Source organism: Rhinolophus sinicus, chromosome 11, assembly GCF_057876585.1.
Source record: "Rhinolophus sinicus isolate RSI-liver-muscle chromosome 11, RSI-T2T, whole genome shotgun sequence".
Lineage (NCBI taxonomy): Eukaryota > Metazoa > Chordata > Mammalia > Chiroptera > Rhinolophidae > Rhinolophus > Rhinolophus sinicus.
The window spans coordinates 739,486-764,116 of record NC_142511.1 but is presented as its reverse complement, the minus strand read 5'-3'; the positions used below and the strand labels follow the sequence as shown (position 1 = coordinate 764,116).

The 24,631-nt window shown below is 54.7% G+C and overlaps 1 protein-coding gene across 4 annotated transcripts in view; it reads right to left on the bottom strand.

The window, feature by feature from the left end:
• Window positions 1–24,631, bottom strand: part of DDR2 (discoidin domain receptor tyrosine kinase 2) — a 99,362-nt gene that overhangs the window by 57,856 nt on the left and 16,875 nt on the right. The window contains exons 1-2 of one of the 4 annotated variants that reach the window (XM_074322056.2): window positions 19,150–19,410; window positions 11,519–11,778 (exon numbers count right to left, since the gene is read on the bottom strand). The gene's annotated coding sequence lies outside the window, so the exon portion shown is untranslated. Of the gene's footprint in view, window positions 1–11,518; window positions 11,779–19,149; window positions 19,412–24,631 lie in introns of those variants that run through there. The other 3 variants (XM_074322057.2, XM_088801539.1, XM_074322055.2) reach the window with 3 other exon arrangements.

The window sequence follows — 24,631 nt, the reverse complement described above, 5'->3', positions numbered from 1 at the left end:
ACGCATGGGGAAGGAGCGTGTTCACAGGGCGTGCTCAGCACACAGCGGGCGTTACTGTCACAGCACCAACGACAAGACGGGACTCAGTGGCCTGTCTCCTGTGTCCTTGGTAAGCCCTGAAATGACACTTCACATGTTTTCCAGAAGTCCGTCTACTGAAATTACAGCCCAAGACTATCACACGCGTAAATAAGTGAAACAATGAGACAGCCTTTGAGGGGACATCGCAGGTTGTCCACCCTCTGATCCCTCAGGACAGGACGGGTGGCATCGCCTGGCAGGGAAGGGCCTCAGTTGCCTTCTCAGTAGATGTCACAATGACCTCTACCGCCCACTGCGGCCGCGTGAGAGGAAGTGTGTTGCCGTGGGAACACTCAGGAAGTGTCCGACAGGAAACAGCAGGCTCTGATTGGCGCACGCACACACACACCAGTGCACGTGCTGACGGGAGGCGGGAGGCGGTCTCGCCCTGCACAGACAGAGCTGTGTCCACGGGGGCCGTCTCACTCGGTGCGCTCTTGGCAGCAGCCCGTCGTCCCGCCGGGAAAAGTCACTCAGAATGGGCCGAAACGCGGGTTCTTTCGATGGCCCGTCACTTCCCCTGCATACAGGGAAGTCTCCGAAGCAATGTCATTCACATTTTCCAACCAGTCACCCTCACACTGCACAGGCAGTGGGAAACGTTTAGTTGATTGGACTGCAGTTGCAGAAAGCCGCGAGTGCCAGCAGCGAATGTCACCACAATCGCGTCTCGGTCCTCTGACTGCACCAGCATATACCAGGGCACCAACAGGATGACCCACTGCGGGCCCCGTTAGTGGTATTTGTGCCCTAACTAGTCAGGTATGCAACTGCATCAGAGCCAGCACTGAGGGGGTGAGGTCCTACGGCTGAGCCTGTTCTGTCCCCTACCTGACCAGGTGACACCGCTTCTAGGTCAGTGTCCCAGGCTTTCCCTCCTCCCCACCGGAGATCAGGGTCACAGGAGAGCGCCTGTCAGTGTCATCCCTGTACATCCGATGATCAGGACACAGTCCCTCCCCTTCAGCTGTCACTTTCCTGGCACCGGTGGTGCAGAGTGGAGCACCTGGCACGTGTCCCGGCTCTGCCACTTCAGAGCCCTATGACCTTGGGCAAGCCCGTTAGCCTCTCTCTGCCTCAGCTTCCCAATCTATACAATGGGAATGATGATAAAGGTGTCTTCTCAGGACTGCTGCAAGGCTTAAACTGGCCAAAGGGCTCCAGGCCCTGGCACCGTCCAGCTCATCCCCGAGTCAAGTGACTGAAGTCACTGCTCCAGAACCACTGGCTTGTGGCAAATCAGACAGAAGCCACTTTCCCTCCAAACTGCACAGACCTCTGAGTGTCCACCGATGACAGAGCCATTCAGGGCTGGCAGTTGGTTAAAGCAACCGAGGCACAGAAAGCTGGGTGCAGCCCGCGCGACCTCAGCCACACTGCTGATGCCCACAGGACACTGGGTGGCCCCGCGTCTGTCACCACTGTTACAGCTTCCTGCTCTATCAGTCTGACGAGGCTTCAGCCCTGTGAGTCCTACCCAGCTGCCACTGTGAAGGTGCTTTGGAGATGCGACGAAAATCCGCAACCGCTCGACCCTAAGTGAGGGACACGGGCCTGGACCACGTGTTGGCCTGATTCACTCGGGGGACAGGCCTGAGGGCACAGCTGAGCCTCCCTGAGGGGGGCGTCTACGTGAAGAGCAGCTTCCGCTGGCCCTTCCTGCAGGCCCGGCCACCAAAAGGCACCCAAGCCAAGTCCTTGCAATACGCCTCTGGGTATGTGTGTCCTCTGCTCCTGACTCTCTGCTTGGCCCCTGAGTGTCCAGGCTGCTCAGCCCAGGGCGGCCGAATCACGTGCCTCCAGTCGGTGACAGTGAACAGTGCTGCTCCAGGCGGCCGAGACGCTGCGGCACAGAAGCATTGCAGCAGGGAGAGCCCACGCCCGCCTCCCAGGCCTGAACCCTGTGACGTGTCTGACAGGTGCAGACTCTGGGGAATAAGGAACTAGGATTCCTCCTGCAGAAATGAAGTCTTCAAACAAAGGTCAGATCTCTTTCCGAGGATGAAGGAGACCTCTGCAAGGACAGGGGTCTCTAAGCCCTGAAGTCAGGAGGGGAAGTGGGTCAGTCACCCCACCAGCCCCCACGTCACCTCTGCGCCACCGGCCCAGGACAAGGAGCTTCCAGGCACCTGTTCGCTGCTCCGTGCAGGTCTCCGTGCTGGAAGGAGGGTCACGCAGTGCTGGCAGCCCTGTGACCAGGCTCGCGCCCTATGGGAGATGGCACACGCAGACACAAAACGGCCCCTGTGCACACGGACGCAGCTACCTCAGGGCTGGCGAACCCAGCGGAGAGCAGGAAAGGTATGCCAGACATTCCAAATGCAGGCAAACAAAGAAAGCACTGCTGCACGAGTGAATGAAATCACACACACAAGGCGGCGACCCCTGTGCTTGGCATGTCACACGTGCTCAAACTTAGCGACTATTACCTTAACAATGATACATCCACTGGCTCTAGTGATGCAACAATCAGAACAAGTCATGTTGTTACTGCTGACCCGACTCGTCTCACCGACACTTTCAGGGAACGTGTGCACGACAGTCACTCAGAGACCACGGCCGTCACGCTGTGGGGCTGGGCTGTGGGGTCTGAGAAGCGGGAGCAGACAGACTTGGTCGCTGGACATCTTGCCCTAGTTACACGCACATGGTGACACCCTCACTGCTTTGCCACTGACTAGCAGACTCCACGGCGGAAAGAGAACATTGCACGAACTGCAAGTCAGGCTGCAGGGCTGACAAAGGACATTTCCCCCTGGTCTGTGAATTCACGTGAAAAGTCTCTAACAGGTGTCACGTTCAGACATATTAGTAACAAATCAGTCAGTTGCTTTTGCTGAGAAAATTAAAAGGTCCACGAGAGAAAGAGAAAATGTAGCAAAACTATTTTCCCGTCACTATCCCATGAACGTTTGCAATCAGGGCTACCTTTGAAGATCCTGTGCCTGTCTGTCCCCAGGTCACCAGCAGAGGTTGTAAGACATGAACCCCCAAGAAACACAACCCACTCCCTTCACTAGTCTGCAGGTGCTTAGGCAGCACGGGGCCTGGCTCTGCTGCCCAAGTCCTGCAAGCACGTGATGTGTGTGCTGCCTCTGGGCTCCCCTCCCCGTTTAACAGGCAGCGGGCAGAACTGTGTGCCCCCACCCTGACGACACGCAGAGCAATGAGCCAGCAGGGCTCTGCGCAGGGCCCTGGACCCTCCCTCCATTGGCGCTGAAGTGTGTCTGTCCTGTTTGCTCATTCATTGCACGCCCACCATGTTTAGCACCATCCTTGGTTCCAGATGGAGCCGCAAAGATGAACAAGCAGGATTTCTGCCCTTAAGCTGTTTCGTGTCTGGCGCTGTTAGTAAGAAAACAGAAGGAAAAAGAAGACTCCACGGGCAGAGCCACAGGTAGCTGGGAGCTGCTGTCTGCCTCGCCGCTGTCAGGCTGACACACAGACGCCTCCCTCTGCCCTGTGTGCTGGGACCTGGCAAGGCCCCGTCCTCCATGTTCTCAAGCAGCCTCTTACTTTTGTCCAGCGGGGACACAGAGGTCGTGGCAAGAAAGCAGGGAGGAGTGTGTTGGCAGGAACTTGAAGGGAGAGAAGAAGGGCTCTGGTCATGGCAGAAATTACCCACGAGCTGAAGGTCAAGCCAACGGCCGGTAGAGGGGGACCACCCTCTGGCGGTTCCTGTGAAGTTCACGTTTACATGCGGGTGAAAAGAAAACATTCCTCTGACTCAAAGTAAAGAAACACAGGCTCGCCGTGGCCTCTGTGAGATTTTTCTGGGGTTTTCAGCCTAGAGGCCCCTGTCCCCTTACGTGGGGTCACAGGCTGGCGCTCCTGACCATGGAAGGCTTAGAGAGCTGTGTGTCTGCATCTCAGAGGCTCACTTATTCTGGTCTCTCCCCCTGGAGCTGAAGTTTTACCCAAATATTAGTTATTCTTGGATGTGCCAGGGCGCTGATACCCACTCACCGCTAGTGTGTTTCCCCGAAAATAAGACCTAGCCGGACAATCAGCTCTAATGCATCTTTTGGAGCAAAAATTAATATAAAAATTAATATAGTAAAATAAGACCGGGTCTTTAATATAATAATGTAATGTAATGTAATATAATAATATAATATAATATAATATAATATAATATAATATAATATAATATAATATAATATAATATAATATATATATCAGACCGGGTCTTACATTAATTTTTGCTCTAAAAGATGCATTAGAGCTGATTGTCCGGCTAGGCCTGATTTGGGGGGAAATGGTAATTGGAACCGCTGGGGACACATCATGACAGAAAAGGAACATGACCTAGGGAGTGCACCACTGGACAGGTGGAGAGGAGGGGGCAGGCGCTTTGGGCAGCGGTCCCAACCTGAGGCCAGGCGCAGACAGGTGAACCAGCACACCTGAGGCAGTGAGGGGACAAGCTCGTCAGGCTTCAGAGCTGCAAGGAGCCTTGGCAACCACCTGTCACCCTCCCTCAGGGCCCCGGCGTGCCACCCAAGATCCAGAGAGGTGGCCACACAGCACTCGCCACCTGTCGTGTGGAAAGAGGCCCCTGGTCCTCTGTCCAGGAACAAGGAGAGGTTCAGAAACGGGAAGCTGGGGACACGTGCGAGACATAGCAAGTCTGAGAGGGAGGATGATTGAGAGGAAAACGCATGCAGGGAACGGATGGGACGTGAGCTGGGAAGAGGAGGGAGGTGACTGGGAAAGACGCTGTCACCAGACAGCGGTTCGCATCTGCTTTTCCACGTAGGTGACAGAGAACGACTGCACGTGTCGGAGCAAAGCTCAAACAGCAAACTTGCTCTGTCTGTCCCCGGAGCAGACTGACATGTAGAGATCATTTAGCAGGACAGACCCTGAGAGCGAAATGACCCCAGAATCCCCGGGAAGGAAGGAGGCCATGAGGCTTTCCACAAGCTCTCCCTGAGAACAACAAAGAGAGCTTTATAATAGTGTCCCCCCTTTTAAACACTACACAGCTTTTTACATTTCTTTTTTCTGATGCAAAAGGCACGCACGCTTGTTTGTGAACATTCAACTGTATGCAGAACCAAAACTGTCCCTATAATCTCCGCACCGAAACTCGAATACTGTTAATATTTTGCCATATTTTCATTTCAGGGTTTTTTTTCTGTGCATTTTTACACAATTGACTTACTACCTTTATATGACTCCTGATTTCTGTTACTAGAAAACCACAAATACGTTATCTGTGTTATCTAAAATTCTCACAACCATCATTTTTAAGGCTCACCATCCATGTACGTAACCAACCGTCAGTGCTAGCCGTTTAGAGTGCTTCTCTTCTGTACCTGATGCACCACTTTGTGCATGACTTTTGTCCCTTTCAGAACAGATTCACAAAGTGACATTCCTGCAGCAAACAGTACGAACATTTTTAAGGTTGTTCATACGAATTCTGGGGGTTTCATTATATAGACAGAATTACTAAGGTTTTTACTGAATGAAAGTAGTTTCTCCATTTTAATAGCATTTCTTTAGTGACACAAATATTTCCTAACAGGAGAAAATAAAATAGACTGGAGGGAGAAAACAGCCTAATGAACTTTAACACCTGCTCCCCCAGATGGCTTCTGTCCCCGGACCCTGTACACCCAGCCTGTCCCGCTGCCGCCACCACCCCCGCCTGCCTCTCCCAGCCTCTCAGATTCCCAGCGGTTTATCACGGGACATTCCATCCTGGGCTTCCAGTGAAGGGCCTACATCCACACGCAGAGGCTTCTGTGCCCTGGCCCGACGCTTTGCAAAGCAAAGTTTTACAACAAGAAGACTAACGGCACTTTCCTGGTCCTCACGGCCAGCCGGCGTGTTCTCATGACCTCCCCTTGGATGCACTCGCTGGCTTTCAATCCAAAGCCACAGGAGGCTGGCCATGGCTCCTGCCAGGGTGAGGGGACTTCTCCAGGGCTGATGCCCCGCCAGCTCTGCTCCACACCCGTCACGCCCACCCGCCCGTCACGGCCCCCACGCGCCTGCTGGCCTGTCCCACCTGACACACCAGTGAGACCAGGGCCTGCTGGAGCGAAGCCAACGCCCTGACCGCTGTCTCACACCCGAGCCACAGGTCTGCTACCCCCGGAACGAGGTCCAACCATGTGCAAGGCACTGGCCACTGTGCCCCCCACTTCTGAGTGACCGAGCACTAGGCAGGTGGGCGCTACTAGCCAAGCCCTGGGTCTCGTGCCCACTCCTTAACCCCCTAGTTCCCCCAAATCTGGGAGTTCGGCCTTGTGGTGCCCTCTCTCTGCTCTGCTGCCGTGTCGCACAGTCTGTCCTCAGAGCACACGTGGGGACACCAAGGGTCCGAGCCTCTGCTCCTTCCCGTTCTGCCGTCCTTCTCGTCTGATGCCAGATCACGCACAGCGTGTGGCAGCCGGACCTTACCCTCCTGCCTCCCGTCTACGTTCTCTATGTAATGGTTCCACAGCCCAGGCTCTCAGGACTAGACAGATACAGGCGGGAGGATGGGGGCACTTGGCCTTGCTCATCGGATCTACTATCGGTTCCCCGGGCAACAGGGCAGCGGGTTCACCACACGTGGGGCCCAAACTCGCTCCCACAGTCTCTCAGAATTCGTGGGAGGTAAGACAGAGTCTAGAATGGAGGCAAAGACGCCCACTGTTGTTCACCCCACTGCCTCAGAAACCCTTTCAGTGTCCTGGGCTTTGCAGACAGGGAAAGAAAGCGAGTAAAACTAGAACAGCAGCAGACAGTGTGTGGAAGACCCACGAGCCCCCAGGGGACTCTGGGTGAGGAACAAGGACCCTGAGTCTCCTGCACCCGCCACCTCTGGAATTTGGCTCTGCACCAGCTTCTTCCAGGATGGCCTGGCCGCTGGCCCACCACACGTCCCGCTGCCCGTCTGGGAGCAGACGCCCTGCCAGTGGCCCCTGGACATCCTGGGCACAAGCCGCCAGCCTGGGGCCCGCGAGGTCCATCGTTTCACCATCAACACCGCAGGTGAGGTATGGGCGGTGGGATTCTCCCAGCGAGAGGACGGGGCCTGGAGCCCAGGGCCTGGGGCGGGGCTGGGGCTTCAGGGGTAAACGCGGGTCCCCCACACACAGGCTGCTTGTGTCCACGGTCCTGAACATTTCCACACAGAATTTCTACTCAAAACTTCCTCTTGGCTCTTTCTAATTCCTGAGGAAAGTCCAACTCATTTTGAACAGTTAGAGGAGTCAATTTGGGGAGGAAAGAGTCACTCAACACAATCACAACCACGTGTTTGGGGGGCGGGGCCTCGACACCTGGATGGCCCTGGGGCTCAGGACTCTCCACTGCCCACCTGGGAAGTAGGTTTCTGATGCAGCGTCTCCACAATGGATTAAGGTGCAAATTTTGCCACAAGGACCAAAGGTCACAGCTATTTCCTTCTGTGTATCTCACAGCAGGGTGAGAGCTTCCCACCCACACCCACCCCCCCACACAGGCCCTGATGGTCTGCTTGCTGCTCTCAGGTCCGCAGGGAGCACTCACCTGACCACCACGGCACCAAGGATGCCACAGGCCACATGGAGGAAGTGGGCAGAGCCATGTTCTGACAAAGCGGTCAGGCCGCGGGCCCGACCTCTGCCGCAGGCCTGCTGCTCTGGGCAGGAGTGTCGGCCTGAGGAGGAATGAGGCCCAGCGAGACCCTTAGGAAGGAAGCTGCCGCTGGCTCTGCAGTCTCGCTGTTACCTAGGTAACCGGGGACAGTGTCAGTGTGTACACTGAGCGTAATCCCAGGTGACGGGACAGCATGTCAGAGACCAACGTGGCCCAGCGGCGATCCCATGACAGATTCTGAGGTCTGACGCCAAGAGTCTGCCTGGCCGGCAAGCTCGGGGGTCGTGATGCTGCCGGTGAGAGTCCTTCAGCTGCAAAGGCCCGTTTGGACCGTCCTCTTCGAGACTCAGTACTGGGGTGGGACATGGCAGCAGGCGGGTTCCGGGAGCCCAGACCACCCACCTGGGGCTTCTGCCCCAAACAGAACAATGTGAGTGTAACAATAGGCTACATGTCACACAAAAGCAAAATCACCTGACGGAGACTCAGACCTGCACAGACAGGACCTCACAACCTGTCAAGGGGACAAACCTCAGACACACAAAAAAATTCATCAATATAGAGTTTGAACGAATGTCTCTTATAAGACAGTGAGACAGCGGTGACACATGCTGCAGGCCTACAAGGGACAGCCCACCCCCTCCTCCATCTGAAGGCAGGGCCAGGGCTCTGTGCCTGGGAGCAGGGGCTGCTGGAGGGTTCAGGCTCAGGGGCAGAGTGCTGACCGCTGGCCCAGGATCCCTCAGCGTCACTCCTGCGCCCACCACCCCAGGTACAACAGCGAATGCAAACAGGACTACAAGGCAGTGAACACTGAAACGGTGGAACGAGGTTCTGGCCAGCAGCCCTCCCTCTGCTCGGAGGGCAGTGCCGTCTGTGGCTACTCCTACAAGCTGAGAACAAACACCACGGCAAACAGGAGGCTGCAGCCTTAGAAAACGCCACTCAAAGCACCTCATGCACATGTGAGGCCTGAGTCTCTCCCCTGGGGGTTCGCCGCACGACACCTGAGGCCTGGTTCAGAGCTGCACCCTCATTCAGCAGGGGTGTCAGAAGTGAGCATTTGCAAGAGCGCAGCCACCCCTCCCAGAGTGAGCACGACGCACACGCTGGAGCCCAGAGACGGCGGCCAGGCGTCCTGGCCTGGCAGCCACCCCACCTTCCCGCTTGACCTTCCAGCCCTGTACCCGAAGCCTCTCTCCCCGGAGGCCCTCTGTCCTCCTTCCCCACCTCCCACACGGCCAGCGCCATCCCTGTTGCGCAGGACGCCGCACCCATGGAGATGGACCCACACCTTTCTCTTTACAGAAACTCCGTCCGGCTGAGCCTCCGAGGTCTGCACAGCCCAGGCGTCATCCGCTGGGCACCCAGCGCAAGTGCCCTCTGCCTCCTTCAGCCATAGCCCAGCATCCGGGCCCAGCCTCACGTCCCTGAGCGGACTTCTCCTTGTTCCTTTCTCGTCCTACTGGTGTGAGCGGCTCCGGCTGGGGCTGCCTCCCGTCTATGTCTGTGCCCCTTCAGGTCCCTTGCAGAGTCCCCACACATCACAGGCGCACAAGGCACACTGTGGTTGTTTTAGGGAGTGAAAACGTCACCCCACGTGTTGGGGCCGCACGAGCAAGCGCAAGCACACTGTTCTCTCGCCCAATAGCCCTTCCTCACGTGACCAGTCTGCTCGCAGCTTGTGCGGTCGGTCTGTGGCAGAGCCCTGTTTCCCCAGCGGTCTGAGCCAACCTCGGGTCACAGCACCCCTACAGGGCCCTTTCCTCTGCGGGCACACCCAGGAGAGTGGCTCTGAAACCAGCCTGGCACAGCCCAATTCCGAAATCTCAGACGTCGAGGTTTGTGTAGCACCTGTCGCGTTTATCTGGACCGTCCCCCGTTCTGCAACGAGCAGACACCCCCAGGTTTGTGGCTGGCACAGCCCCCCCACCCCTCCCCACAGCACCCCCGCCGCCAACACCCTAGAAAACATGACCTCCAGGACACACGAGACAGACCTCCCACCAGACTCATGAGAAACAGACAACCGGGGAAAGACAGATTCTCACTCCTGAAAGAAAACCCAGTCACAGTTGGAAATAGAAGCGTTTCCTTTAAAGGAGAAATTAATGCTGGCAGCGCTGCTACCAGGGAGCTGCCCTCACGAGAAAGAGCCATTTTGGGAGAGAGAGAGAAGACAGTGTGAGTGACAGATGGAGAGAAGGCAAGACAGAAAGAGAGGGACACAAGAAAGAAACGGAGAGAGAAACGAGAACAGGTGGAGGCTGCAAAGCAGAAGGGAGCGGGGGGCGGGCAGAGGGGACGTCTGCACCCTGGGCCCCAAAGGCCAGCCTCCAGCTCGGTGGCCATCTTGACGGTGTCCCCTGGGAGCTCCAACACACACGAGGGGACGGCGCCACTGGCTTATAAACACTCAGCCTGTGAAGTTTATGCCCCAAACGGACAACTGGACAGAACTGGGGACTTTTTCCCGAAGGCTGTCAGTGCTCACTGAGGATGTGACACCTGATGGGAAGGTGGCCGTGCGTCCTTGGTCCAGTTCAGGCGCTCAGTTCCTTGGTCTCTTATCAGGAAGACACATGGGGACCTGCAACTCATTGTGTCTCCGAAGAGACGGGAGGGCTGAGCCTTGTGGTGCTCAGAAGAGGACGCGGGCCTGGTGTGCAGCCGGGTGCCTGAGACGGTGCCAGGTGAGGCCGCGGCCAGGGCAGGGCATGCGCAGCACACGCCACCGCTGCACATGGCACACGCCGCAGACAGTGAGACAGTCGTGTCTGGAAAGAGTCACTTAAGATCGGGGGGCAGGGGAACAGAAGAGCACCATGACAGTTTCTGCAAAGTAAAGCAGACGACTCAGATAGATAATGTTGGAGGGAGCCCTGCAGTAACTGCTGCTTAGTGGTTAGGTGCAGCCTGACCACTGTGAATTATTCATCCTGAAATGCATGCCCTGAAGGCTCGAGTGAAGGCCTCTCAGCTCTCAGGTATCACCAGTCGGGAAAGGAATCATTCATGTCACCGCACTCGGTGGGGAGAGGGGACAAGGAGCCTAAGGAGCAGGGGGGTGGGGGTTCCCCAGACAACAAACACAAAGGGGCACATAATGCAATGAGATCTAACAGTGGGACAGTGCGAAAATGCTACTGTCCCCGCCTGCCCACACCCTGCCCTAACAAGAGCTCACAGCCCACGTCATTTACTCAGTCATCCAGGGACACGGTGAGTCTGTCACCTGGGGGCTCTCCCTGCACACGTGCCTTGCAGCCCTGTGCTCAGTGCTGGAGCTGCGGACGGGAAGGGAACACGGCTCCTGCCTGCTCCGGGAGCTCCAGGCTGAGGAGGTCACAGACTCCTGGGGACCCTGCCAACCGACACACACTGCCAAGTCCCACTCAAACCAACTCCTGCAGCAGAGCCCGCGACACGTGCCAGTGCGTCCTGGACCCTCGCGGAAGCTCCGCTGTGCGTCATGCTTGTCTTTTCGCCCGATTCCCCGAGCTAGGTCGGCGTTGCCTGGGCTGCAGTCCCCAGACCCGACTACAGGACTCTGGTTCTATGACCCGGCTGGTCGGAGTCCTGGAAGCGTCCTTTTCTGTAAGGCACCTCACATGACTGCTGGACAAAGGCAATTTAAAAAAAATAAACAGCACTGTAACCCTGGCAGGGACCCAGGCTGACCCAGGAGCCCAGAGGATCGGTGGGTCCTGTAGCAGCAGGGAAGGCCCAGCTCTCGGGGGCCCAGAGCCAGGACCCCCAGGAGTGCCTGCGGTCTGGGGGGGGGACTCTGGTTCAGCGAGGTGTGACCAAGACGTGACATTAACACCAGGTTTCCTCAGGCAAACACAGGTCTCCTCACCTCACACCAGCTCCAGGCCCAGAACCCGAGCGCGCAGCTCCCCCTGTGACACAGCCAGGGCTCGAGGTGGTTCTCCTGCCGTCACCCCCAACCTCATGTGGCGACAGAGCATCAGGGACGGGTCCTACTCACATCACCAGGTGCAGGGCATTCTCTCAGAGCAGCGGCCGTTTCTCTTCAATGATTACAGTTTCTCTGCTTCAAGCCACAGGCCCCAGAACTTTCTAGAACATTGAACCCCACACCAGTTGTAGATCTTCCTTTATGGAGGGAAAGAAGGGAAAGCAATACTTTAGTACACGTTTCTGCTTCATGCGCCCTTTTCCCTCTTGACAGTCCCCCTCACCACGGCCAAACAGACACCCCCAAGCGCCCCAGGGATGGAAGGAATGTGACGTGGCCTCATGACACTGGGTTCACAGAGCTACACCCCTGATATTTACACATTTAGAAGTTAAAACCGAGGATTGTTACTTCATTATTTATTAATTCAGTACAATACAACTGCATGTTAACATAAATAATAATTTTCTTATAAAAAATAAGTCTTTTAAAAAAATACTCAATGAAAAGAGTGACATTGCTTTACATTTTAAAAATCTCTTTGATATCTGGCTAAATCGAACACAGACTCTCATATCTGCTTCTGGATTCAATTTGCTGCAATACCAAATGTCATTTAACCTCTGGAAAACCCCACCGTACACTCGTGAGAGAAAGAGTGAAAAAGGCAAAAACACCCTAGTGTTATTATGAAAACAGTTTTGACCTTGCGGATCCCCTGAAAGCGTCTCCAGGACGCCCAGGGACCCCTGCCGACACGGGACCACCGCCCGCCCCGTACAGACCAAGCCAGTGCCCCTCCCAGCTGACGCCCAGCCCCTTCTTCAGGTGCGGCCGTTACCAGTGACCTGCAGGCGTCTAGAACAACCCTACGCGTATTCAGCGCGCTGTGCATGTCACCTCAGCGCTCCCACTCCACGTACCGCGGCAGCTGCGTGTGGTGTCAGCAGCTCGCTCACTCCCTTCCTTGCTTGGTCGTATCCACTGAGAGGACCCCCACAGTGACCCCTCCCCGCCCTGGTCCCTCAGCATCCATTCGGCCGCTGGGAGGCTGCTCGAAGGTGCCAGTTTCGTTACTGCAGGGGACAAGTGGCCACACAGCAAGAACAGATGTCACTTATGTACACAGCTTTCCTCCGGCTTCTAGTTCCCTACCGAGACATGCAGCTGAAGTCTTCAAAATCCGAGAAAACACCCAACTTTGGCTATGCTGCTGCCCCTTTACACCTGACTATTCTAGAAAAACTCGCACCAACGCTTTCTGTGTCTGTTTTTACAGGAATGTTTACAAACGTCAACCTCTCTTTGTTCCTGAAACACTCACTGTCCTCAGTGTCACATCATGGTGGGGGAAGAAAGCAGGGTCCTGACTCAAGGGTCCCCAAACTGCTGTCTCCCTGTGCACCGCGGTGGCAAAGTGACTGTTAGTGCACAGTTTCCCCGACTCAGAGGCTAAAGGACACCTCCGCTCACACAGCTAAGACGGCCCGGCCGCACTGCAGACTTCAATACACAAGTTGGTGCAGAGCGTGTGGGTTCACTTCCTCACCGAGACTGACCAGCTATGTGCTTTGGGAGCTACTCAGCTTCGGCTCACCTGAGATAACGTGCCCGTGTCTGAAGCCATGAAGAAGCATCCACGTGCCCACGTGCCCACGTACAGTAGGCGCTCAGGCTCAGGAAGCCTCACCCTCCCTTTACTGTCCTACACGCAGGTAGTGGGACTGACCCTGTGTCCTGGGCTGAGCTGGCTTGTCAGGGAACCGAGGCCTAGTCTCCCTGGGAGTCTGGAGATGAGGGGCCTGGGACATGGGAAGACGGGGGAGGACGCACCCCCAGCAAAGTAGCATTTCCTGAGATGCTTGTCGCCTGTCTGCTTTCCCGCTCACCAGGCCAGGAAGATGGCACGGCATTCCCTGGTCCCATCTCGGCCTCCCAGCCTCCCTCTGAAACCACACAGGCCAGCGTGGTTTGCATTTGCTCACAGAAACTGGAACACTGCACGGGGGAGGATGAGGAAAGAGGCTGCCTTGTGAACAGTTCCCAGGAGTGGAAGCAGCACCCACAACAACTACAGGCCCCGTGCTTAAGACTCCGGGGCTGGCAGCTAACGGGTCAGAATCCCAACCAGCTCTGCCAGCCCCAAGCCCACCTCTGAACCGCATGACACGGCGCCCCATCTGGAAAGGACACAGCGGCAGCTCACAGCAAAGCAAACTGCCCTGGCCTGCAGTGAACGACCCCCTGGCCCCGTACTATGACCAAAATCGGAATTCTTCAGGAAGTCACCCCTCGACCAGACACAAAGGAAGGACAGCAGAACACCAACACCAAGATTTTATCAGGTTTAGATCTGTAGATTAGTTTATCTCATTAATTCTTGATTCTATTAATTATTACGATCACTGGGTTGTTTCATTGCACATTGTTTTGAATAATAAGTTAATAATTTAGTATTAATTTACCCAAAGGTTTCTATCCGCTAGTACATACCAGGTGCACCATAGGTGCTACCAAGAAAGAAAACATGGCCCCCGGCCTCTGAGGAGATGGAACGCGTGTAAACGCACGTCCTGGAGTTGTTGGGATGATGAGAGGAGAGACTGAGGCTGCGAGAGGAGAAGCCCAGCCCATCGCCTCTTAGGACAGGGCTGAAGGGCCCGGGAGGCATCATTGGAGCTGACTCTGGAAATATCATGAGAATGTTGTCATTTGTCCCAGGACAGGGGACAGTTTGAATAGGCACGTTATGGGCTGAGAATGTGCACGACAGGTGGCTGCAGGATGAGGATGCATAGGTAACTGGAGAGAAAGCTGGGACATGGCTGAGCCAGAGACGCCGGCAAGGGCTGAGTGTGGTGACCCGGAGGGGTGGCTGGCTCCGCAAGGCTCTGTCAGGTCACCTGGCGTGTGGGGGGCCCTAGAGGACAGACAGGGCAGCGTGACAGGAATAAGGACGTCGGGAAGGGAGGGGGAACAATGCGGAGAGGGCTGAGGACTGGCCAGGGACTGGCTGCCACGGGCAAGACGGTGTCCGGCTTCACGTGCCCAGGAGCACGGCACTACCAGCAGAGCCTGGGAAATCCGGAAGAGGAACTGGTGGGTACGGCAAGATCGTGAGTCCGGTTCTGAGCATGAAGAACGTGGCTCCCGACAACAGACACAGGTGCACGCGTGGAGCAGAGAAGTACAAGTTTGGGTCAAGAGAGAGTTCGGTGCTAGAGACGCATGCGTGGGGCAGAGAGGCGCTGGGAAGAAGGTGGGAAGGGAACTGGAGCCCGAGCCCGGGCCAGTCGCAAGGAGGCCAAGAACGTCTCCGGGTCAGAAGACCCAGGACAAGGAAAGGCGGCCCTCCTCCCATGTCGTCCGGGTCCCTGGATTTCACAGGTGCAGGGGACCAGGCCCTAAGGGCTCTTGTGGGAAGTGGGTCCACCCTGCAGCTGGCATGTGGCTTCTGTCTGCTCTGGGCCCTCCTGAGTCGCGACGCCGGGTCACAGCGTCCTTCGGTCACTGGCGCAGCTCGCTCCTGCGCCCTGGTCTAAACCCCATCACACCACATCTGGACGGCTGATGACAGCAGCCTTCTCGTGAGTCGCCTCCCCCCACTGCCGCCGCCCTGCAACCTGCTCTCCGTGCTGCACCATCGAGGCTTCTTATGACCGCGCTGGGCCTGCTGTAAGGTGGGGCAATACCCACAGCCCCACAGCACGCGGCCTCTCCAGCATCACTGACCGCGTCCAGCAGGGCTGTGCTCCAGGCCGGGGCAGATTCCCCACCACCCAGGCCCGAGTCCTCACCGCCAAGTGCACCGGCCAGCCAGCCATCAGGAGCAGCCCGACCGCCCACGCTCTGCTTTCCCGCCATCCGGCTCTATCCGTCCTTACTCCACATCCGCTCCAGCTGTCCCCTGAGGTGCAGACCTCTCTGTGCCCTCAGCCCTGACATGCATGGAGCGGCATCCCCTGTGCACTGGTGTTCTGATAATAACTCGGGAGGGGACAGACCACACCTTCGTCGGTTCAAAGAGCTTCGTGCTACACACAAAAACTCGTGCTGACCGAGGAACAAATCCATCCTGGCCTCAGAACTGAGTTTAAACAGAAAACGTCATGTTGACTGAACACCAGGGAAAGTGACCCCTTTCTGAGCCTGAAGGCACCCTACTTCTCCAGCTCAGTCAGTCTTGGTTTTAGAAAAGGAAAGAAGGTGGATTCTGCCAGTCCTGGGGGCCGTGGTTTCCATTCCTTTCCTTGCTGACGCCTTCCTGTGGCCCCTCACTGTCCATGAATGACCTCCAGGAGCGGCCACGCTGAGTCTCTTAAGGGGTGTTCTAACCTGTAGCTCCACCTTCAAGGGTCTGACAGTGGCATGTCCTCCCAAGGCCACCTTCTCTGCAGACAGGTGTCCCTCCCTTCGTTCTCTGAGTTACTCGACACCAGTGAACAAGTCCTCCAGATACGAGGCTGGACGAAAAGCCACCTGCTCCCTGCCACACACCCCGAGGGACCCTCACAACAGACCTGCCAAGGGGCTGCCACAGGGACAGGTGCCCGGACACGGAACGGATGACTTCCTCTTTCCCCGCCCGGGGGTGCCTGGGTCGCATTCTGACAGGGCTCTCCAGGTGACAGATGTGTGCCAACACCCCGATGGAAAGGCCCAGAAGGAGACAGCTGTGGACGAGGTGCCTCCCGCAGCCAGAGACACTCGACACCAGAGGGATGGTGGGGGTGGGGAGTGGGTCCAGGAAGGCAGTTCACGTTTGCACACATTTTAATAACGTCCAAATAATAGGCCATCCTAAGGGGCTGAAGGCATTTTCCCTGTGAAATGGGCCTGGGCCTGGTTCGGGTCTGTAACACCAGGCTCCTCAGAGAGCTGAGTGCTGTCTCCCTTGAAAAAGCGTGTCCTGCCTCGTCACCAGGGGTAAGCAGCAGAGTCTGCTCCTTCCGAAACTGTGACTGGTGCCACCGAGGCAGGCGGCCCCATGGCCCGTGAGCAGGCTGTCACTGGGGAGGGGACTGGCCTTAAGAAGTGGGGCTGTGGGGGGTGGGAGTCACTGAGTTCTGATGACGGGAAACCACATGCTTGGTCACACTGTCATCGAACCCTCACTCACTAAAAGAAAGTGACCAGCAGGGCGGCCATCCCCAGTGCCGGTTGTTGAATCTGCAGCGTAACTCGGCAGCCCCCTCGCCCGTCACAGGTGGTGGCGGGGTTTGGACCGGCATCACAGCACTTCCCCCAGCAGCCCTGAGGAGCTGGCACTGAGTAAGTCAGGAACAAGTGGGGGCTCCCAGGCCTGACGGTGTCACAGCACCTCCCCCAGGCACTCTGCTCACATGTGGCATTACGCAGAAGCACATGCCACCAAGTTCCCATTCTTTTCATTAGGACTGTTTCCATGCTTTTTTTTTTTCAAACATCAAATATCAACAGTTTCCAAAAGAAGCTGGAAGTGGCCCTGCTAGAGCCTTAAACACCCCTGTGTAAAGCGACATCGTAAGAGTTTTGTCCATGAAAGCTCAGGGGGGAGAAACCGGGGGACTGGTCCTGACTAAGTCCTCGCTCAGGGCAGCCAAGACCCCACAGGGGACGTGGGGACGACATCTTGTCCTGCAGCCCCACTACTTTCTCTGGGTGGGGAACGATGGCCGAGCGGGGCCCCCAGGTGCTCACAGACAACCCAGGATCATTGCACAGGAGGAAGGGTGGCTTCCCTCCAAGGAGGTGGGCACACGGCCGCGTGGTAGAGGCCGTTCACATCTCTGCCTGGTGTTGCGTGGTCACCCCGTGGCACCCACGTGCTCAGCCCCTCGCAGCTTCAGAACACACCATGTCCAATGTCTCTTAAAACAGTAACCCCAAAAGGTACCACTTTGGCTGCCATGACACACACGGAGGCCGTGGTGCAGAGGGCGAGAGATGCTGCCAAGCAGTCGGGGGTGGAGCCAGAACGTGAACCTGAAGCCTGGCTCGTTCCTGACAAAGGCGAGCGCCCACCCAGACACTGGCCCGACAGACGCCCATCACAGCCGCTTCACAGATCCAGACAAACCATCGCCACACAGACGCGCCTCTGAGAGAACCTCCCATGCCACCCCCAGCCTGACACCCCCGGCCTGACACCCCCGGCCTGAACAGGGTAAGGGCAGGGCTGCCACCCAGCCATTCACAGCCCAGGTTTCACTTCTCTTCCCAAGAAAACGTTTACAACTAAGTAAGGGAATGGGTGTTAACTGGACTTTTTTGGTGATCATTCCACAATGTACACAAATATCGAATCACTATATTGTACACCTGAAATGGATATAATGATAGGTCAATTACACCTCGACTAAAAATAATAAAAGGATAAAATGCAAACAATTAAAAGAACGCAGTTTTGGAGTCAGACCCCCCTGAGTTTCTAACTTGTTAGCTGCCTCTCTCTCTTTGGGCAACTCACTCCGCTTCTCTAAGCCTTAACATCCTTCAAGTCAGAGCAGCGCCTTTCAGGGGGACCTGGGGACGCGACCCCAGGAAGCACGCCGTGGGCCAGCAGCCTGGGGCAGGGTGAGCGCGGCCTCGGCGGCCCTTCTCTCCACAACATGGAACCGCCACCAAAGCTCTGTGGCGAGCTGGCGCCCTCGTGGTGACGCTAACTGAGCTCGGCCGTGAAATGAACGCGGAGCGGGACGAGCCCGGGATCGCAGTCAGGAGCCCCTCAGCTGGTTCTCGGCCCCACTACACGCACGTCAGCCCCTGTGCCCCCCAGCATGTGCGCCGTGAGGCCAGGTGACCTCGCGAAGCCCCTCTAAGGACCCTGTGCTCCTCCAGGGGGAGGAGGTGCAGGCCATCGTCGGCAAAATGGTGCTGAGGCCCCACTGGCTCAACAGGGCGGACTCCCGCCTCCAGCGGCTGGCCTGACAGAGTCGGCCACTTGGAAAACTCTCCTTCCCCTTGGATGGGACTCCTGAGCTGCAGCCAGGACTCCGTAGCCCCAACTGCAAACAGCCCCACGTCTTCGATAACAAAGGGAAAGGCAGCCCAGGCCAGGGAGGCAGGCGGACGACCTGGGCAGCCCGTTCCCCTCCCGTCCACCCAGGCCCGGCCGCCCCGCAGCCCACGCTGCCCTCCTCACAGCGAATCTCCACTCCCCTCAAGAAGCACAAGCACAAAAGCTGCCCCTCCAAACCTCAGGGCCCCTGAACGCCAGCACGGCCGGCCCGGAACCCCAGCCCATCCCCGCTCGCTCGGAGCTCGGCCTGTCTTGTCTGCCAACGGCTTCTCCAGCGATGCCGCTGTGACATGCGGCTGCGATGGACGCCTTGGTTCGGTTCCCATTTTCCTTGGTCGTTAGAGCTCTTTACTCTTCCCTCATAACGCAAATCCGGCCTCCCAGACACACGAGACCGGGGACTCCTCAAGCCAGGGGGCCTCCGGCCCCTTCCCTTCGTGGCCTCACTTCAAACCCCCTTCTGCCTCCTTTGTAAACTTTTCCGGAGGCGCCAGAAGTATAGTCAGAGCTTTCGTTTTCGGAAAAGAAAAATCATGAAGGAAAAAGAAAACACACGCATGTAACTTACGCTCATCCAGGAGAGCACAGCTGTGGAAAGAAGAAAGAGCGAGAATCCACTGCGCTCCCCGGCCCCAAAGCAGCGCTTGTTGTGAGGCACTTCTTTTTCCCCTGAGCCGGTGGAGGAGCCCGGCGGCGGCATTCACCCACAGGCTGATGCAAGACGCCTTTGAGAGAAACCTTGCATTCTGAGGATTCCTGGGAACGCGCCAGGGAGCCCGGCATCCAGCATGTTGCACATTTGGTTTCAATTAGGAAGGGGGTTGGGAGGGAAGACGAGAGTCACCAATCAGAGCTGTTTTCTGTTTAGAGACTATTTCTTTTGACCCAAGGGACCACGGGCAAAGCTATAATTTACAGCAAAACCCATTCATAGAAGAAAAAATACGTATAACCAGAGGACAGTCTTAAAGACACAGCCGTCTTCCGCCACTTCCCCACCCGGCGACCCCACCTCATTTTTCTTACTTGGGCTGAAGCTACAAGCACAGCTTAAGGTTTGGGTCCTCTTCCAATGGAAGCTTCCAGGACAGTTGGGTCACGCACATGGCGTTGGTCTTCGGTTTTTTACTCATGAAAGCTCAGAGCTGAGCCCGCCCCTGAGAGGATCTGAGTCAGTCCGACCCCACAGCCCCCCACCAAGAACACTGGACACTTGCAGAGTCTGAGACCCATTTCCCCTCAGTTCCCAGGTGGTTGCTGCCTCCAAGGGTCTGCTGCTGTGCTGGATTCATGCTGCTAAATGGAAACACGAGCGTTTACAAGGACTTCCCAAGTTATTTTGAAAGTCTTTTCTTTCCTTTTTCCTCTTTTTATTTTTTTTCCTATCCGTGGCCAGGGCCAGAGATCATGTGAAAGGGGAGAGCAGGCCCCGGGAGGAAGACTCCTCGGCTCCCTAAATGATAACTGATCGCCGTCTCCATCCTTCTGGGCACATGGCCTTAACCCTTCGGAGCCCGGATCATTCCTGCCCGAGCTCCAGGCTGCCCTGGAGGAGATGGTGGGGGAAGGCGGGTGGCAAAGGGAGGTGAAGGAGACCTAGCCCACCTTGGAGACACGGCCTCCTCGTCAGGGCACTTCCTTCCTTGGGGCTCCTGAGCCATGGCCATCTCGTCTCTGCTCACTCTGACAGGCTGTCTGGGCTGCACAGCCCCCACGATGAGAAAGGAGATGGGGTGCCAGGAAAGGAAGGGTGGGAAGGGACCGGATGGACAGTTCCCTAGTTTGGAGCAGGAGATACTTCTTAAGAGGAGAGGGGGGCAAGGAAGCTGCCAGTGGGATTATCCCGAGCCCAGCTGTCAGCAGGAAGCCCGAGCCTCATCGCTAGAGGACCTGCAGGTCACGAGGCTGCTCAGAGGTCAGCCGCTGAGATGGCTGAAGGAGAAAAGAGGACCAAGGAGAAAAAACTAAACTAGGGTGATTTTACCAAGAGAGGAGACAGGCAGAGATAAACCGACTAAGACGACACTTCTAATAACTCAGAATTTGAAGCCAGGTCCAGGGGTGACAGGCCAGGACGTTCAGTTCAACTCAGTACATACACAGTGCGCATTAATCGGCCCTGAGCTGGGCACTTGCCTGAGACCCTGCAGACACCTGGTTATGGAAACGGTCCTCTGTCACATGGATGGCGGATGGTGGGCGAATGGGTAAAGAAGATGTATATACACACGGCGGAACATTACTCAGCCATAAAAAAAACAGGAAATCCTGCCACTTGTGACAACATAGATGGATCTTGACGGCATTATACTGAGTGACATAAGTCAGACAGAGAAAGAAATACTATATGATCTCATTTATATGTGTAATCTTAAAAAACAAGAAACATGAAAAAGCCCAACTCATAGAAAAGGAGGTCCGACTACTTGAGGTTGCAGGGGCGGAGGGGAGAGGGCTGTGGGGGAATTACAGGGAGGGGTCAAAGGTACAAAGTTTCAGCTGTGAGATGAGTATGAGGTGGAGGGAGTAACTCACACCTCGGTGACGAGCCATGGTGACATCAGCTACCACCGCTGTCTGATATGTGAGAAAGTTAAGAGAGTCGATCCTACGAGTTCCCATCACAAGGAGATAATTCTTTTCCTTTATTCTGATTCTTTCTTTTCTTTTCATTGTATCCGAATGAGACAATGGATGTGAGCTGAACTTACTGCAGTCATCCTCTCCCAGTGTCCGTAAATCAAACCCTCATGCTGTACACTTACACCTACACACCAACAGATGTCAATTTGTCGTGCGGGAGACCCTGCTCGCTGCGCCATGTGTCATGCAGGGCGTCCGGTGGGGTCTCTGCTCCCACTCCCCACAAGAGAACGCAGGATATGGTGAGGCCAAAAAGGAACACCCACGGGGCCATAAGTAGGGGAGTCATACCACTATAGTCTCACTGGAGGCTGGGTTCACTGGACGTGGGACCTGCCATCCATTTTCTCTGCAACCGACCGACGACTCTCCTCCGCTCTCCTCCGCTCTCCCCCGCTCTCCTCCGTAGCCGCAGCAGTTATATTAGTGTCCAATGGCTCAATGGTTACAGCTGACGGCCAATCAGTCACAGCTGACGGCCATCTAATACCCGAGCCAGCACCCTTCCACGTGAGGCCGAGAGCCTGTAAACTACTTTCTGGGGCTTTGCCCCCACACAATTATTCGAGAAAAAGTTTTAAAAGCAAGAAATAGTCCTTGAATTCTCCCCAAACACCTAGGCCTGTAGTTGTTACCTCTCCGCATTAAAGACAGCATGACCTATCATTTCACAGATTTGGTGCGACCACGGGTCAAATGCGGAAAACAGTGATCATTTCATCAAGCCCAGAGCTGATAAAGGACGGAGTCCGATAATTAGAAGGTGTCCAGCATAGCGTGTCCAGCATAGCGTGTCCAGCACAACGACACCGGTTTTTAGGTGCTTCTCCTCCACAGGAGGCCATCTGTCCATGATGTGTCACAAGGACTTCAGCCTGAGCCAGAGACGTGGGGTCTGTGTGAGGAGACTGGGCCGCCCTGTCAGGAGTCTGTTGGGGTGAAGACCAAGGAGACTTCTGGGGAGAACTGCTGAGTGAAGACAGAAACAAGGGACAAAGACACCCCGACTGCACCCGAGCTGTGTCAGACGTAGGAGGAACCCTAAGAAAAGTACCACATCTTCTCAGGCAAGTCTGGGGTCTAACCTTGACAGGCCAAGAGTGAAGAGAGCGCGGCAACGCTGTTTTAAGGTGGAACACAGGTTCTCCTGCAAAGAGGCAGAGTGCTGCGAGGCTCAGAACATGACTCTGGGCCCTGGAGACCCGAATTTAAGCCTTGGTTCAGCTACTTGCTAACAGAATGACCTTGACTGGATGACCTAACCTCTCTGTGCCCCAGTTCCCTGGTACGTGGCCTAGACGGTCGTTGTAAAGAATAAGTGAGCTAATAAACACAGAGCGGTTCCAGCAGTAGCTGCCTCTGAGTGACCACTCAGTAAATTTTAACTGGCCAGCATACAGAAGACAGAACAAGATACATGCGGAAAGGTACAGAAAGAGAATGACTGTCAAGGAAATTAGGAAGCGTCAAAAGGACGAGATGACCAGGGCTTGCATTGCATACCCAGGACTATCTCTGAGTCATAGAAAAACGAGCCTGCAGCCCATCGAGCCCACCTCCTGCTCATACACACACGGTTGCACGCTACAGACGGGGACCCGAGGCTCAGAAAGAGTGAGTAACTCGGCCCGTGGTGAACAACAGGCAGGGCGAGGACCAGGTCTCCCAATTTCCGATCCAGTATAGAGCAACCATCTCACTGGAAACGAGGCAAAGGTGACACGGTGGCTGATCAGAACCTGAGTGATTTACCCAAAGAATAAGAGAGACCCCAGGGAAAGGGACGAAGGCCACTGAGGGCCATCTGTACCAAACTGGCCTCATCTTGCAGACTCAACTCTCCAGCATGTTTATGTCTATTTTGAAATTAGTTTAAAAGATGGTGTCACTAGAAACAACCTACAAAATATCTAATTTGAAACACAATATTATATAATAATAATCATATACCAAAATGTGCCTTTTGAGAATAATGTCTGAGAAAAATTTAAAAGTAGAACAGGCAACCACACAGAAAACCTTCTGTGGAATGATAAAAATAAAAATAAAATATTGGTTGAACTTCTAATCTTTCACTTTCAAACTCTGTCAAATGATGTGATTTCTGTATCCGGTTTTGTACTAAGAAGTCTCTGTTGTCTATGGAAAGCTGGATGAGTGTCTCAGTCAGGATGGAGATATGTTATTTTCAGATGCATTAAACAAATCTGATACCCAATAGGTCAAATTAGGTTTCTGATTAAACAATGTGCTGGTTAAATATAGGACTTAAACCAGCACCAGTGGTTTGTTATTGTTCGGTTCTTCACAGAGAAGCAATCATTTGAGAGCCCAGCGATGGAGAAAAGAAAGGAAGGCAGTTTGGGGAATAATATAAAGAAACTTAATTTGCAGTTTCCCTAGAAAAGAAGAATCGAGTGAAAATAAAATTGGTGCTGGGTTTGGGGCTCTAAACAGGTCCAATGTGAAAAAGTAGATCATAGAAATGTGAAACTACCATCATCATTTCAGTTGCACACTTGAAAAAAATAGGGAAAAAAAATGTCTAAAATAGAACTTGTATTTGGCCTACCAACTGAAAATTGATATTTTCATTATGTTTTCAGTCAAGGGTTGATCTGCAAATACTAGGTACAGTTTTGTTTCATGATTTCAACAGCTTTTTCCTATATAAAATCTTCTGTAGAATAGAAAAGCACGAAAAGACATATTTGGGAGTTTTTTTATGACAGCGGAGACCGGGGTCCCTGGGTCTCCTGTCTTACATTCCTACAAAGGCGTAACAATGTTCTGGGTCCGGCTCTATCACTCACTGTCTCCTTTTGGTTCATTCACCTAAATCAGTCAAGATAAACAAAGGCTCCTGTCCCTTAGCGAAGCATCAGTTATAAATTATTCTGGTCTGAATCATGAAATTTAATGCTTCAGTTTGTCCACCAATAAAAATAACACCCTGTAAGGACAATGCCAGTATGTGTTTAAAGGAACTGTCAACGGAGAAAAACGCTTGCATCTTCTAAATGGTGTCCTTTAAAAAGAACCCACATGGAGGCGTCATCATATGCATTTGTACTCCTTCCAAAAATCAAAGTCACTGGGTCATTCACAAGATGCGGTCTCTTTTAAGTTAAAGCTTTAGGTTTGGGGTCATGTTCACAAACCTCGGGACATAAGTATGAAACAATTTGCCTGTGTGAGAAGTGTTGTGGCCAGTGTCTCCCATAAGGAGGAGTAACCTGGAGATTCAATTTTTAAAACATCAATTTAGCCCCTTCGAGATGACATGTTCACATGCATTTGTACCTCCTTCCACATCAGTTTGCATCCAAATGTTAGCAAAAGGAGAAGCATTTCCAGAACGGTGGAGTAAGCACTTCCCAAAATCTCCTCCTCCGTAAAAGTAACAA